Here is a 15,186-nt window from a genome sequence, read left to right on the forward strand (position 1 = left end):
TCCATTGAAAGGAAGCCAGTGAGCAGCTCCCCTCCATGGCCTCTGCATCAGCTCCTGCTTCCAGGTTCCTGCCCTGCTTGAGTTCCTGTCCTGGGTTCCTCCGGTGATGGACTGTGATTTGGAAAGACAAATAAATGTCAGACAAATAAACCCTTTTCTCTCCAACTTGCATTTTGGCCCTGGTGTTTTGTCACAGCAATAAGAACCCTAAGACACCATGGCAGGCCAGGTAAGGAAAGTTTGTGCCATGAAAATCTATCCAGTGTCCTAAAAGAGTGTTCATCAGGATGAATCTGGCATGCATTTAGTAAGCACTTGTGATATCCTGGGCACTGATGTAGGTGCTTCGTACCTCAGAACAAAACCAAATAATTATATTCTAAAGAAAAGGGAGACTTTAAACCAGCTGAAAGTGTGTGTGTGTGTGTGTGTGTGTGTGTGTGTGTGTAATGTAGCACACAAGGAACCCTGTCTTGACTGACAGAGAGAAGCTGAAGGTACAGGGCAGAGACAGATATTCATAACAATATCACAGTGGTCAGGTTGGTCTCAGTGGGGTGAAGGGGGTGAGGAGATTACAGATGAAAAGAATGGGTGGCCAGCAAACTCCAGGCTGGACTGTAGCTGGCAGGCTAGGAGAGCCTGGGGGAGCACTGAGGAGTCTTCTGAAGGGGCTGGCACAAGGCTAAGTGGGTTGGGGTAGAAGGTAAAACAGATAAGAAGCTTAGCTGGAATCAAGGTCACGTGGGCCTACAGAGCAGGGTTTTGAGCAGAGGGCTGACTTGTGAGACTTACTAGTTGTCTGTCTGTTGTAGTACTGGCAACTGAACACAAAGCCTGATGAAGTGCTCTACCTCCGAGCCACACCCCAGCCCAGTAGGCTTTCTTTTTTACAGCACTGTTTTCCCTGAGACTAGGAGTTAGGAGGTTGGAAGCAGGAAGAGGGAACCCCTTCAGGGGGTAATCGCTGTAACACTGGAGAGGCCAAGAGCCAAGGCTGGGCTGCAGAGGTGACAAGACTTGCTTGGCCTGGGGTTATATTTTGAAAGGAAAGCCAACCGGATTTCCTGAGTCACTAGGGGTGGGTGTGTGAGCCAGAGAAGAAAGAACCAAGGCTGACACCAAGATTTCAGCCTGAGCAACTCAATGGAGACTTTGTGTTGATTCAAATGAAAGAGGCTGTGGGTAAAGCTGATCTGATTGTCAGAACAAGAGGAGTCCCATCTTAGAGGCTCCTGTCAGGGTGGGAGCCTGCAGTTCAGGGACGAAATTGTGGGCAAAGCAATGGTCTGGAGAGCTTGGCTAGTTATTATCAACAGGACAGAATCTAGAATCACCTGGGAAAAGAGTATCACAGAGAGATGATCTAGACTAGGTTGTCCTGTGGCATGCCTGTGGGGAATTGTCTTGATTGTATTAGTTGATGTGGTAAGACCCAGCCCACTATAGGTGGCACCATCCCCTGGGTTTGAGTACTGGCTTGTATAAAAAAGAGAGAACCCGAAAATAGTACCTGCAGTCATTCTGTCTCTGCTTTTGGCTACAGATGTGAACAGCTGCTTTAGGTTCCGCCATCACGGCTTCCCCATATGATGGACAATAAGCTGGAATCATGAGCCAAAATCAACCCTATCTATGCTGGATTGTTTTTCTATCAGGTTGCTTTATCACAGAATGGGGCGTGAAACTAGAATAAACCTTTTTAAGTGTGGACAAGGTGAACAAGGAAGAAAATACAGGATGGAAGCCCTGGGAAGCCAGAGAGTTAGATAGAACCAACCACAGCTTCCCAGAGGAAGTGAGATAAATTGGGGGGGAGGGGGAGTTGGGAGCCTGAAATCAAGTAGAAGATGCAATTCAGAGGAACAAGGGGTCAGCTTGGCAATGCTGTTACTAGGCCAAGTAAGATAAAGGCAAGCACTACCCAGTGGAGTGGCAAAGCAGAGCCATTGGGGCTTTTGTGGCAGGCACCTCAGTCACACCTAAGGGTGATGCTTGCTTGAGGGGTGCTTGAGAGAAAATGGGGGAGTGGTGTAGTGATATGGGGACTGACAATGTGGTGTTTAGATGATGATTTGGGGAACTGCTTCTAGAAAGCAGGGCTGGTTTGGATAGTAGTGGGCAGGACAGAAAGAGTCAAGGGATAGTTTTTCTTTAATGGTAGAAATAGCAGTAGGTTGAAATAATTCATAGCCAGATCGTTAAGTACCAGTAGGTCATCTTTCAGTGCTAAGGCTAACAAACTCCAGAACACTCCAGCTTGGGAGATGGGACTCTTAAAGTGGGGCCGGGTGAGAGCAAGATGAATACAGGAATGGGTAATACAAAAGAGGTGTTTCAGCATGCACATGAGTTAAAATACATGGGATTGGAGAGAGCTGGTGACCAGCGGGATCTAGATTAACCAAGTAACTTATACTAGGCATGCTTATTGTCCAGGCTCCGACGCATGTGTGATATCCTTCTCATCCCTTTGTCAGCAACAGAAGTCCAGCTAAATCTCGGGACAGAGGAGATCCCCTCAACTAGACACACATGTAAATGGAGACACATTTGTTTCTCGACACATGGAAGCTACATTAATTGCAACACTGTTTGGACTATGAGCTCAGATTTCTTATTAACTAACATATCTTATATTAATTCACTTCTATTAATCTGTGTATCACCACAAGGCTGTGGCCTACTGGTAAAGTTCTGGTGTGCCTCTCCTTCCCCAGCTACATGTGTCTCTTTGTCTCCACCTACTCTCTGTAGCTCTTCCAGTTTGGCTATATTCTGCCCTGCCATAGAGCAAAGCAGCTTTATTCATTAACCAATAAGAGCAGCATGTACACTGAAGGACATCCCACATCACATTTAGACTGTGACTGAAGATCTGAAGTCAGTTTCTTCAGGAAGGAGTGCTGGACCAGCAGCTGGGCAAGCTTAAGTTCAAATCTCAGCTCAGTCACTGTCTTACTCTAAAGCCTCTGAGCCTCTCTTACATGATGGAGAAAGAGCAATGAGTGTCTAATAAGGTTGTTCTAGGAATTCCAGGAAGGAACAAGTATTGACATGAAGCAAGGCTTTGGTAAATGAGCCTTCTGATTCTTGCTAAAGGAAATAACTTTATTTCCATTCCTTGGTTAATTTTTCTTCAACAGTTCAAAAGTACCACTTTCTTGGGCTCTTGGAATCTGAGACTGTTTCTTTAAGGGGTTGGTGTTTTAGGTTTCTAAGATTCAGAAAGAGTGCTTAGAAAACAGGCCTTTTCTACCTGTTCAAGTACCTGTAAAATGGACAATATGGATTTTTCTAAAGCTTCCCATATGCCTGGTGAGAGAGGCGGCTTCGTTCATTTCATCTCTGAACAGGCAGCATCTCTGAGTGGGGATTTTGTGAGTGGCCTCCAGTCTCACTGCTCCGAGCCATCCTCAGGCCTGCGTAGAGCAGCTCATATATAGTGTGGCAAGTGTCACCCAATGCAAGTCAGAAAGAAAGATCAGGAGTGTTGTCATTAGCGTTTCACAGTGATTAGAAAGCACTTAGTAGGATCCTATGAACACTTAGTAGGACCAGATGAACAGAGAGTATGTACCTTGACCCTGTGATTTATCCAGCATTCCTGGAAAGGATTACCATGAAGATAAAATCGCTTCCCCAACCTGACTTCTCCTCCCCAGTCCACCACAGTCCTTTCCCTAGTCTTCGATTAGTGAAGAATTATTGAGAAAGGCAGCTGAGCAGTTGGTAGAGAGAGCTGAAATATCACCGGGAAGTAAAATATGACACCAGAAATATGAGCTGAAGGTAGCTGTGGTCATCAGAACGCCACTCATAGATGGTCCTTTATGTCAGGAAGAGAAATTTGAGAGAAAGACATTTGGGGACAGAATGGATAAGGTCCTCCTCTCAAGGACAACTCACTTTTCTATTTTTCTTTTTTGTTGTTGTTTTTTGTTTGTTTGGATTTTTTGAGACTGTGTTTCTTTGTGTAATAATCCTGGCTGTCCAGGAACTTGCCCTGCAGAGCAGGCTGGCCTTAAACTCCCTGAGATCTACCTGCCTCTGCCTCCCAAGTGTTGGGATTAAAGGTGTGTGCCACCTCCACCAGATGGACAATTCCTTTTGGCCAAGGGGTCTCTGCAGGAGCACAAAGGGAAGAGCACTAGTTACTCTCACATCCCTGAGACCACGAAAACTGACAGAAACAGGGGACAAGGGAAAGATTTATTCTGACTCATGGTTTCGAGGAGCTCCATCATATTATGGTGGAGAATGCATTACAGAGCAACTTAGTTCATGGTGGCAGAAGTATGATCCCAGCTGTTCACATCATGGCAACCAGAAAGAGAGAAGAGCAGGTCACAGGGTCTGGGTATAAACTTTAAAGGCCCACCCTTAGTTAACCTTAGACCCTACCTCCTGAATGTTTATAATCACAAAGTATATTGCCACATGCCAGAGAATGTACTCAAAATATGAGCCAGTGGAAGACATTGGAGATTCAACTGTGCCTGGGAGGGTTCTACAAACATGGGAAGAGAGCTGAACTGCCAGGCAACAAGGAAGAGGGTGAAGGATGAGGATTAGTAACTCTTCTTTACCTTTTCTGTAGGGTTGCTTAAGGCATGAAGAATATTAGTTCAAATATTGGAGGCAGTGGAGTTAAATGTGCAGTCACTTTTGTGTGTACTTGAAACTGCACTAAAATTAGTTTTCTTTTTCAAAACAAGCAGGTAGGGTACCAAAAGTAAACAGAGGCAATGATCACTAAGCCAGCAGTGAGAAAACCCGAGAGGCTAACAGGCATGTACCCTGAAACTTTAGGTCCTCAGATGCTGGCATTATCTGCTGATGCTGGAGGGAGGATTAAAGCCTGGCTGGAAGTATGACTGAGAAGAAGCCAGAATTCCACATCTCTTTCTCATTTCTACTCACTTAGGCAATTGCCTCACTTCTAAAAAGACTAGGCCTGCAGAAATTCCACAGACAAATGGCAGCCACCACAACTGAGATATGGGTGCCTCAGCAAAAGGTATAAACTATCCACTGCCAAGACTTTGTACCTTTTCTTGTTAGCACCCAGAAGTTTATCAAACAATTCCCTCCTTCAGGTAGGATGTGAGGTCCTTCCCTTGGACTTGGCCAGTCTGAGATAAAAGAGCCTAAGTTGCAGATAATGAAAACTCACAACCTCCACAGCCAAGCTCCCAATCGACAGTCCACTCCCACACAGCTTGTGATGAGTGTTAGGTTTCTGATCATTTAACAAGGAAGATAAAATTTAGACTGCTCAGGAGTCTAAACAATGTCTCTAGTACCCAAAGGTAATGTCCTACCACTAGACAAAGAATGATGAGCAACCAATGACTGTGGTGATAACAGGGATGAGCCCCTTAATGGTCATCTCTGAACACATGTGCATATCAACAGCAGAAACAGAGTCAGCAGCTTGTATTTAAATACGTTTGTGCATATACTACAACACACACACACACACACACACACACACACACACACTTAAAAATAATAACCAAAGAAAAAGAGGCTATAAACTTGAGAGTATGTGTTGGGGTGTAGGCTCTAGGGAGGATACAGGGAGGAGCTGAGGGGAGAAAATGCATGGGTAAAGAGATAAAATTTTATTTCAATTAAAAATAGTTAATGAAAGAAAGCTGCAACTTGGAAATATAAATTATGAAGGAAATAGAGATTATGAAGAGGGGAAGATATAATGGAAACCCATCCAAATATTCATTCATATCCTAGACAGATGAGATTCTGCTACCAAGGCATGTGGAAAGGAATCCTTTGCAAGGTGCCGCAATGTCCTTGAGCAAACTGTTATTTCTAATAGCAGCAGAGTCTTGGTCAGCCTGCACATCTACACTGCACATTTGCTCACCTGCTCACACCTACGAGAAGTGGGCCCAGCAGGGCTCACAGTCTTGACCATGTGCCTGCTTAGCTCAAGGCGGTGCACTGGCTGGTGGTATGCTAGGCTGGCCTTCTGGTTAATAGGAAAGGTAAGGTCTTAAGTATCTCTTATTCAAAGTCATTTTCAGAAAGTGCAGTTGTTTTTGCTGTTGTTGCTCTGGTATAATTCACATTCCTTTTGCTTCCATGTAGCACAAGTTTTATTTATTATGTTTACGCGTGCCTTGTAGTTGCGCTGCTGAGCAAGCTATTTCTCCCACCGGGGAGAAAAATGACCCGTGTGGAAGTCTACTGTACCCATGATCCCCAACGAGGGGACCATTCCTCTGGTAGTCACACCCTTTCCAGACTCCTTCCTTGAGTTGGCTGCTGTGTGGAAAGGCCACATGCAGGAGAATCTAAAAGTCTACTGATAGCAGGAATAGGTCCTGCTGACATCCCAGCCAACAGCAGGCATGGCTTTCCACCCATAGGAGGGAGATCACCTTACAGGTGGGTCCTCCAGCCCCAACTGGGCCATTCCTTCAGACGACAGGTAGGTATGGAGCCATGATGCCTAATTATAGGCTGGTCCCAGTTAAAGAAGGATGAGCAACAAATAAGTCGTAAGGTTGTTTTCAGGCATTAAATTCCGGGGTTGTGCACTAGAGCATAACAGATAACTAAATGGCTCTTTCTGCTTGCTGGTCCATTGGGTCTACAGCCCCATGTAGCCAGAGATTCACTTTGAGTTGTATTTTTAATGTAGCCCTGGAAAATACATGTCTTTTCATAGTTTGTTCTGTTGATTTTTGTAGGTACTCCTCTTAACAGTGAACTTTGTGGTTTTGCCTAGTTGAGGAAAAAGATGTTTTAAACAACTTAAACATTCAAGGGATTATACACCCACAAGGGGATGAATTCAGCAGTGAGGGCATTGTTTTAGACAGTCTAATGCTGACCTTGAACTCAGCATTCTCAGGTCTCAGACTCTTGAATGATGGCCTTCCAGGCACACACCACACACCTGCCTGGGGTTTTCTAATAGTCAGCAGTTACACTGACCTCTGATCTTGTTGTCCCATACAATAAGATGTGATCCTGTGACATACAACAAGTAGGATGTGACTTCCCTAGACCATGACTGCTATCTTGATGCTTCTCTGGATTGCTGTGGTTTCTGGTTCTGGTTGCTTTTAGCTTTTTGGGAGGCATGGTTATTCCACCCCTAGAGTTCTGTGTGGGAAAAAATAGTTTCCCAGAAAAAATGTCCTTGGAAAGCCATCCCTTAGGAATAAACAGATTTTTTTTTTCCTTCTGTACTGAAGCAGCCCCTTGCAAAACCTCTTCCTCTCACAGCTGCTAACTGGGAGATTTAGCCATTACCCTATAAAAATGTACAACCACAAAGCTCTTATAACATTTTCCATGCTAGCCAGCCTACCTTTCCCTATTTCCCTGTCCTTCGCAGACCTGGGTTGCCCTGCACATCAATAGGATAGCCCACATCTGGTGAGGTTCTTAAAGGATATCGTCTGCCTATGAGATTTTTCTCCATCCCGAGGGCTGGGTTGTAGCATGAGCAGCAAAGCTCAACACTGTGGTCTTGAGCACTAGTTTTGAAACTGGATGTCTGTGGCTTCTGTTAGCCTGGAACCCTAAGCCAGTTTCTTAGACTCCCTTGGGTTTCCTCATCCAGTAACCAAGGTATTCAATGTTTGGATTGTGGGGTTGGTCCAAAGTGTAAAATTAATTTTTTTAAGAACTCAGAACATAAACTGAAGTTTTGGTAAATGTGTACCTAGTGACTAGAAAGGTGTAGTTCAGTAGTATAGGCCTTGCCTAGTAAGTGAGACTCTGGATTCAACACTCAACACTATTGAAATAATAAAGTAAAAGTAGCCATACAAAAGGTGATGGTGATGGTGATGATGATAATGGACTCCAAGGAAACAAGTATACTTCAGAGGGTTCTTAAATGTTGCTTTCTATGAGGTCTCCCTAACCCAAGACAGAAAGAAAAAGAAGGCGGGCCCTATTTTATGTGCCACAGCTCCCCGTTTCTTTGGCTTTTGTTTGTCAAGACAATCCATGACATTTTTATTGAGGCTCTTAGTTTATAATATGAGGTAAAAGAAAAATCAGTTCTCTTTAAAATTTAACACAGCTATAATGAAATATCTGAGACTTAAAGGGACTTCCAGGGGATATTACAGCTCTCAAAAATTGAGATCCAGTAATGAGCTTTAACGCCTAGAATTTTCCAGCTGACATTTTCCTTACAATAGCAATAAGCTCTACTTAGTCACATTAAGTTTCAAAGCCAAGTCTTTATTGTCGCTGATGTCTTTAGATTTGGAGCGCTGGTCTCAGTCAATATCTACTAATTTCACTGCAAAATTGAGTTTGGCATTGGTGGAATTTTGACATTGACTGTCCTTTCTTTCAATCAGGAACATTCCGGTTCAGCCTCCAGCCAATCCTTTCCCTCCATTACTTAGAGTCAGGAGTTTCCCATCCTCTGATAACCTTGTCTACTCTGACCTTTAAACCTAAAGGCTTAGCATTTTTCTTCTTCTTTGAACTTGTCTGAACACCAGTATCAAAACCAGTCCCATCTGGGAGTGTCCCTGTGTACCAGCAGTGAGCAGCATCTCCCTTTTTGGGAAAGTTGCTTTATCTCTGTTTTTGGACCCGATTTTGTCTATTTCTGTGGACCCTCGTCAAGACTCTCTTCAGACTCGATTTCTTTGGGTTGCTCGTCACTAAGCTCCACATTTTTTCACTTGCTCAGAGGCTTTACGTACAGTTTCAGTACCCTTGAAATGCTAACTTTCAAAGAGATGGTTATAGGCTAAACCCAAATGGTCCTTTTTAGCAGGCTTAGCTACATTTTTTTTTATGTTTCCCAGTAATTTATGCTCTGCAAGAAACAAATCTGAACCATGATCCTGTAGAAACTAGATAATGTCCTTCTTGGGCAGCAGCACACTGCAGAACAGTTGCCATCATTCTGTGTCCTTCCCCTCCTTCTCTCCCTCCTTCTCCCCCTCTCCCTCTCCCTCTCTCCTTTCCCCTTCCCCTCCAAGCTCCTCCCATCCCCTCCTGCTGTTCCACAACACCTATTTCCAAGTATACAATGGTGTTAACTCTCACCACTGCACTGGAGAGCTCTTGAACATATCCTCCCCCCCTCCACCCCCAACCCCTGTAACTAAAGTGCTGTAGTTTTTGGCTAATGTCTTCCCCTTTCTTCCAGCCTCCATCCGGGGTCACCAACACTCTGCTCTCCACTTCTACAAGGTCATCACGTTTAGATGGCACATGAGTGAGAGCACACGGTCTCACTCGGTCTGCCTGACTTATTTCGCTCTCCACAATGTCTTCCAGGCTCATCTGTGCCGTTTCCAGTGGCAAGATTCCCTTCGCCTTTGAAGGCTGAGTAGTAGCCTAGTGTGCATGGGCTATATTGTCTTTATTCGTTCATCCATTGATGGACAGACTTTTCTACAGTTTGGGGGTTCTTCTCTGTTTAGCCCGTAAAGGCAGTGGAAATGGAAATGGTAACATTTACAAAACACTGAAAGTCTCTTAGAGCTCTTTCACTACCAAGATCTTTATCAAACCTCAAACTTGGAGCAAAGTTGGCAATATTAGAATTTCTACAACTAAGGAAGGGACACACAGAAGGCAGAGAATCAGAATGAAGGGGATATTGCCACCTATCATATAATTTTAAGTAAGGAAAGGGGAACAAGGGCAATGAAATGTGTGACGTTTATATACCAAGGCCGTTGTATCCAGTGGTTGGGGTTGGGGTTGTTGGGGCTGGAGTTGGGCTTCAAAGTCAGATGCCTGAGTTCACTGTAACTCCGTTCCTGCTAGTCCTGTTGCCATGGTTACTAAAACTATCAAAGTCTCAGTTTTTTTCATGTGTAAGATGATAATAATGGTAACTTTATTAGGGCTGTTTTATGGAATAAATGCAATGATATCTATATAGTGTGTCTGTAAGTACTGGCTTTGGAATCTGTCTTAATTCACCAGCTGAGTGACTTCAGAAAAGTCACTCAACTGCTGTGTCTTGGGTCATCTGTGAAACAGGAAGGTCAACACTGACTGAGAAGCTAGATATACGGGTTCCTTCAGAATATTCTGGCACTCAGTATGTGTCGGATCCTACTCTGTCTTTATTGATAAATACTAATGGCATTATTGTGGGAAGTGCCCGTTGAGAGGGACACCTTCAGCACTCCATTACTAACAGCTGTTAAGATATAGCTTATCTAGCTCTCAAAAACAACACAGGCTTTTAAAAAGAAAATTAAAATATATGAAATGTACCCACTTTGAGGAAACTCTCAATAAAATTTTTGTTGATTATTTTCTCAGAAGAATATTATTTCCCCAGAAAAATTATTCTGATTTGCAGAATCATGCATTGTATGTGTACTTTTACACTATATGTACAGTCCTATGTTGTGTATGTATGTATATGTATTGTATGTACACTCATGTGTTATATATACCACTCTATGCTGTTTGTACAGTTGTGTGCTGTGTGTATAGCTATGTGTTGTATGTACAACCTCATACTGCTTGCAGTCATGTGTTGTATGTACACCCATGGGACATATGTACAGTCATGTGTTATATGGCATTTGTACCTTCTTGTGTTGTTTGTATACTACTTATATGTTGTATGTAAATTCATGTGGCATATGTAGTCATGTGTTATATGTATACTCATGTGGCAATTGTACAGCCATGTGTTGTTTACAGTCATGTGTTGTACACTTTATATACTCATGTAGAATATGTATAGCATGTGCTATATGTAGACTCATGTGGCATTTATACAGTCATATGTTGTGTGTACAGTCATGTGTTATATGTGCATTCATGTAGCATATGTATAATCACGTGTTGTGTGTATAGTCATGTGGCATATGTACAGTCATGAGTTGTGTGTACATTCACTTTAGGGACTGTTTTGCTCACATACATCAGAAAATAATAATTTCTACCTTCTTTTTTTTAAAGATTTATTTATTTGTTTTGTTTGCAGTGTTCTGTCTGCATGTGTGCCCACAGGCCAGAAGTCACCAGATTTCATTACAGATGGTTGTGAGCCACCATGTGGTTGCTGGGAATTGAACTCAGGACCTCTGGAAGAACAATCAGTGCTCTTAACCTCTGAGCCATCTCTCCAGCCCAATTTCTACCTTCTTATTACAAACTTTTGATAAGCATTGTTTAAGTGACAGACCATTATGCACATATATGTGACAGAATCCACTTCCACATTCTTGCCTGGATTCTTGCTGTTTGAATTTTTGTTTATTATGACTATATTGAGATGAGCATGTTTATACAAAAAAACTTTATTTTTCCACATAAGAGTATTTCTTCAGTACAGAGTGTGAGAATTGTGAGTATTTGGGCATACTGGTATATATTTAAGATCTGACACTGTCTATCTACTTTTTAAGAGTAATACCAAACTCTGCATGGTGGTGCTTTCCTGTGCTCTCAGCACTGGGTACCAAAGAGATGGGGAGAGCAAGTGTGAGGTCAGCCTGAGCTATACTGAGACATTGTGACAGAAAACCAAATGCTCAGGATGTAGCCCAGGGAAAAAGGCTTGCCTCGCCTGGCCTGTACAAAACTCTGTCTTCCCTACCACAAACACAAAATAACTATACCAAATTAAATCAAAGTATACAAAAATGCTCTTATAGAAATTACCATTATTAGAACCTTGTTTCAGCCAGGCATGGTGGCTCATGCTTTAATCCCAGCCTTCAGTAGAGATAGGCACAAGGAGGATCTCTGTGAGTTCAAGGCTAGCATGGTCTACATAACAAGTTTCATGCCAGGCAGGGTTACGTAGTGAGATTTTGTACCGTAAAAGCAAAACAATACAAAACCCTACTAGTTTTATTTCATTTTTATATGTGTGTGAGCACACACACGTGGGCACATGTATTAGCATGTGCTAAGGCACACATGTTCACATATGCATGTGGAAGTTGGATGGCAACTTTGTGTAGTTCATTCTCTTCTTCCACCATGTAGGTGCTGAGAATTGAACTCAGTCAGCAGCCTGGTGGAAAGTGCCTTTACCTGTTAAACCAACTGACCAGTAGTTTGTTTCAATTACAGGAACCAGTGGCCTCCAGGGATTCAGTAAAAATTGTACTTCATTAATACTCATGTCTTCTTAATATTTTTTTGTGTGTGTTTAAATTCTGTTGTTTCTGGTAATTTGTTTGTTTAAGTCCTTTGCCCATTCTCCCTCAGTGGACCTTAACATATTTCTATCGTGTTTTGCATGAGCTCCTTGCATATTAAAGGACATTAATCTTCTACTGGTTTGTAAATATTTGTCCGTAGATGGTATTTTATCTTTGGTATACGTTTCACATAAGAAATGTTTTGGAAAACAGTTGTGTGATCTGTTTATTTTGTGTATGATTTTTGTCTAAGATTGAAAACCAAATGTAATAATGCTGGGGTGGCTGAGGGTGGCTGGGGAGAATGTCCCTGGTTTATTACTTTACAAATGTTTATTTCTCAAATTCTTTAATCCATCTGGAGTTAAAGTTATGTCAGCACAGAGTATGAATTAAGACTGGAGATTGATTTTCTCTTCTAATTTGCTAACCAACTGTCCTAATGCCATCTGTGGCATAATTCTTCCACTCTCCATTGATCCAAGATGCCTTTCTTATCATAAATTAAATTTTTATATGTTCTAGGGCTATCCGTCCTGTTCTATTGATCTTCCTGTCCATTCCTATGCCAGTTCCGTGGTGTTTTAATTATAGGTGAAGGATCTTTTAAGTCCACTATTTCAAGAATGCCCAGCAGAGCTAGTATATTATATGAACATGATGCCCAAGGATTCTTCTTGCTCAGCGTAGAGCCTGAGAAGGCCACAGAATGATTGCTGTTTATTGGAAGCAGGTACTTAGGATCATAGATGCATGTTTGAAGGGTCACCTGCACAGAACCTAAGTGACTTCCAAACACAGGGTCATCTGTACAGGACCTAAGTGGCTTTCACTATTGTTTAATTCTCTGACTGATTTTCCTGTGTTTTGTGGTCTTCAAACAGGTACTTAGGATCATAGATGCATGTTTGAAGGGTCACCTGCACAGAACCTAAGTGACTTCCAAACACAGGGTCATCTGTACAGGACCTAAGTGGCTTTCACTATTGTTTAATTCTCTGACTGATTTTCCTGTGTTTTGTGGTCTTCAAACATTGATAAACTGTTATTGTTATTGCTTAACGGTGATCAACCAAAGTCAGGTGAATCACATGACTAGTGTCGTTCAATCTGAGGTGAGCTATAGTCACTTTTGTCACTCCTTGGAAACAGCTTGAATAGTAAGTAAGGTTCACCTTGCTCCAAATACTGGTCTGGGCTCCATGGCGAAGACAGAATGGGAGGAGAGCCAGAGCCAACCCTCAGTGGTTTGTAAAATGTCACGAATCCCTCGTTTTAACCCATGGTACTTGTGACTCATTTGTTAGAGCAGCGCCACTTAGCCTATTCTGACTGGTAACAGAAGTTGAGTCAACATACTTAGTTGGTATATCATGAATTATCAGATACTTATATTAAATTAGATAATTAAGATAGATACTTGCTAGAACACCAGGGCGCATGCAGGATGCTTTAACCTTGTAAATTACTCAAGCGTATCTCTTTAAAGTAGCAGGGGAGATCTCACATCTCATTGACTGCGTATTGATTTTCCAGCTCGGGAGTTATCATCACAGTGATTTCAATCTTAATGGCTCCTCTCTTCTCTGACACCATGACATGATTTGCTTGTGTCAGAAAATAGGTCCTCCTGTCTCATCATTTCAGTGACGCTGATTTCATTTTATTTTTCATTGAAACCTTAATCCTGATGGACAACCCAATATTCTGCCACCTCTGCCAATCACAGATGATAACACCATTCATCTCACAGCTGAATATTATTCTGTTCACATTGTCTTTAAAACATTATTGCATGAGATAGTCCCATTATATTTCCTTAGTTAATTGTAAGAACGACTTTGCCCTCGATGGGGCAAACATGACACTGATAACATGAAACCAGATGTCAGAAGTCAGTGCCCCCTTCAAACAGAGAGAAGATCTGGTTAGTTTCTTAGTACAACCAGCCTCAATCCTACCTGCCACCCATAGCTGGAGAACAGATCGTGTCTTCCAGTGGGAAAGCTGTTGCTATCTCTGCCAACCTCACTTTCCCTGTGTGTAAAATAGGGTTCTTGTGAAGACTGGTGGAGAAAACACATACAAATTACTTAAGCATAGACTCTGGTCCTTCAAGTGTCTATTGACTTTTATTACTCGAATAGACTATAGGTTTTCCCGTTTTCTGGGTGAGTAACTACACTCATCTTGAACTCTGACTTCGGGCACAGAGCCACACTAAGTTCTCTCTGGGATTTCTGACAATGTTGCGATTCTTTGCAGTAAGTGTTTATGTGGTTCACTGGCCCCTGTGTCTATCTAGTCTCCCTCCCTTGTTAGACAACAAAAGACAAATAAGCAAGCAAACAGATCCCACAAAAGCCCAGTACCTCCCTCCCTGGTGTCTGGTCGCCCGGTCTCTAGAAGGATTCTGTTTGTATTAGTTATTTTTCTGTTGCTGCAGTAAAATATCGTGCCCAAGACAATTTATAGCCAAAAGGGATTATCTTAGCTTGCAATTGCAGTGGGATAAGGCTCCATTATGGCAGTGAGGAACGGCGGCAAATGGCAGACATAACGGCAGGAACAGAAATCCAAGGAAACACATCTTCTGCTACAAACAGGAAGCAGAGAGAGAGCGAAGTTGAAGTAGGACAAGGCTATAAATCTCCTAAACCCACCTTTAGTGATGTAATTCTTCCAGCAAGGCTGCACCACCACCCCCAGACAATGCCACCAACTAAAAGCAAGTGTTCACACACCTGAACCAATAGGGGGACATCTGTCGCAAACCACCACACTGCTCGTCTGTCTTCACGACTTGAGCACAGTGTCCTGCCTTCTCTGCTCCTTACATTCCTCACACCTAAAGTAAGACAGTGCCCGCCTACGAGCTGTTGGAGGATTGTCGAGGGAACATCTCTAAATATCTAAATCTCTGAAAACTACAGTTGAAAGGCTGGCGTCTGTCTGAGTGCTAAGTGCCTTAGCTCAGCGCACCTTTACGGTTCTTCACTTCAATGCTTTTGTGACTTAGGCAGTTTTTATAAAAATGTAGCATCTCTTT

At 42.7% G+C, this 15,186-nt stretch overlaps 1 protein-coding gene and 1 pseudogene across 2 annotated transcripts in view; one reads left to right on the plus strand and one right to left on the minus strand.

The window, feature by feature from the left end:
• Egflam (EGF like, fibronectin type III and laminin G domains) overlaps positions 1 to 15,186 on the plus strand; it is a 163,026-nt gene that overhangs the window by 36,202 nt on the left and 111,638 nt on the right. The window lies entirely within an intron of this gene.
• Positions 8,271 to 9,297, minus strand: LOC119808805 (annotated as a pseudogene).

This window comes from Arvicola amphibius, chromosome 3, assembly GCF_903992535.2.
Source record: "Arvicola amphibius chromosome 3, mArvAmp1.2, whole genome shotgun sequence".
In the NCBI taxonomy this organism is placed as follows: Eukaryota; Metazoa; Chordata; class Mammalia; order Rodentia; family Cricetidae; genus Arvicola; species Arvicola amphibius.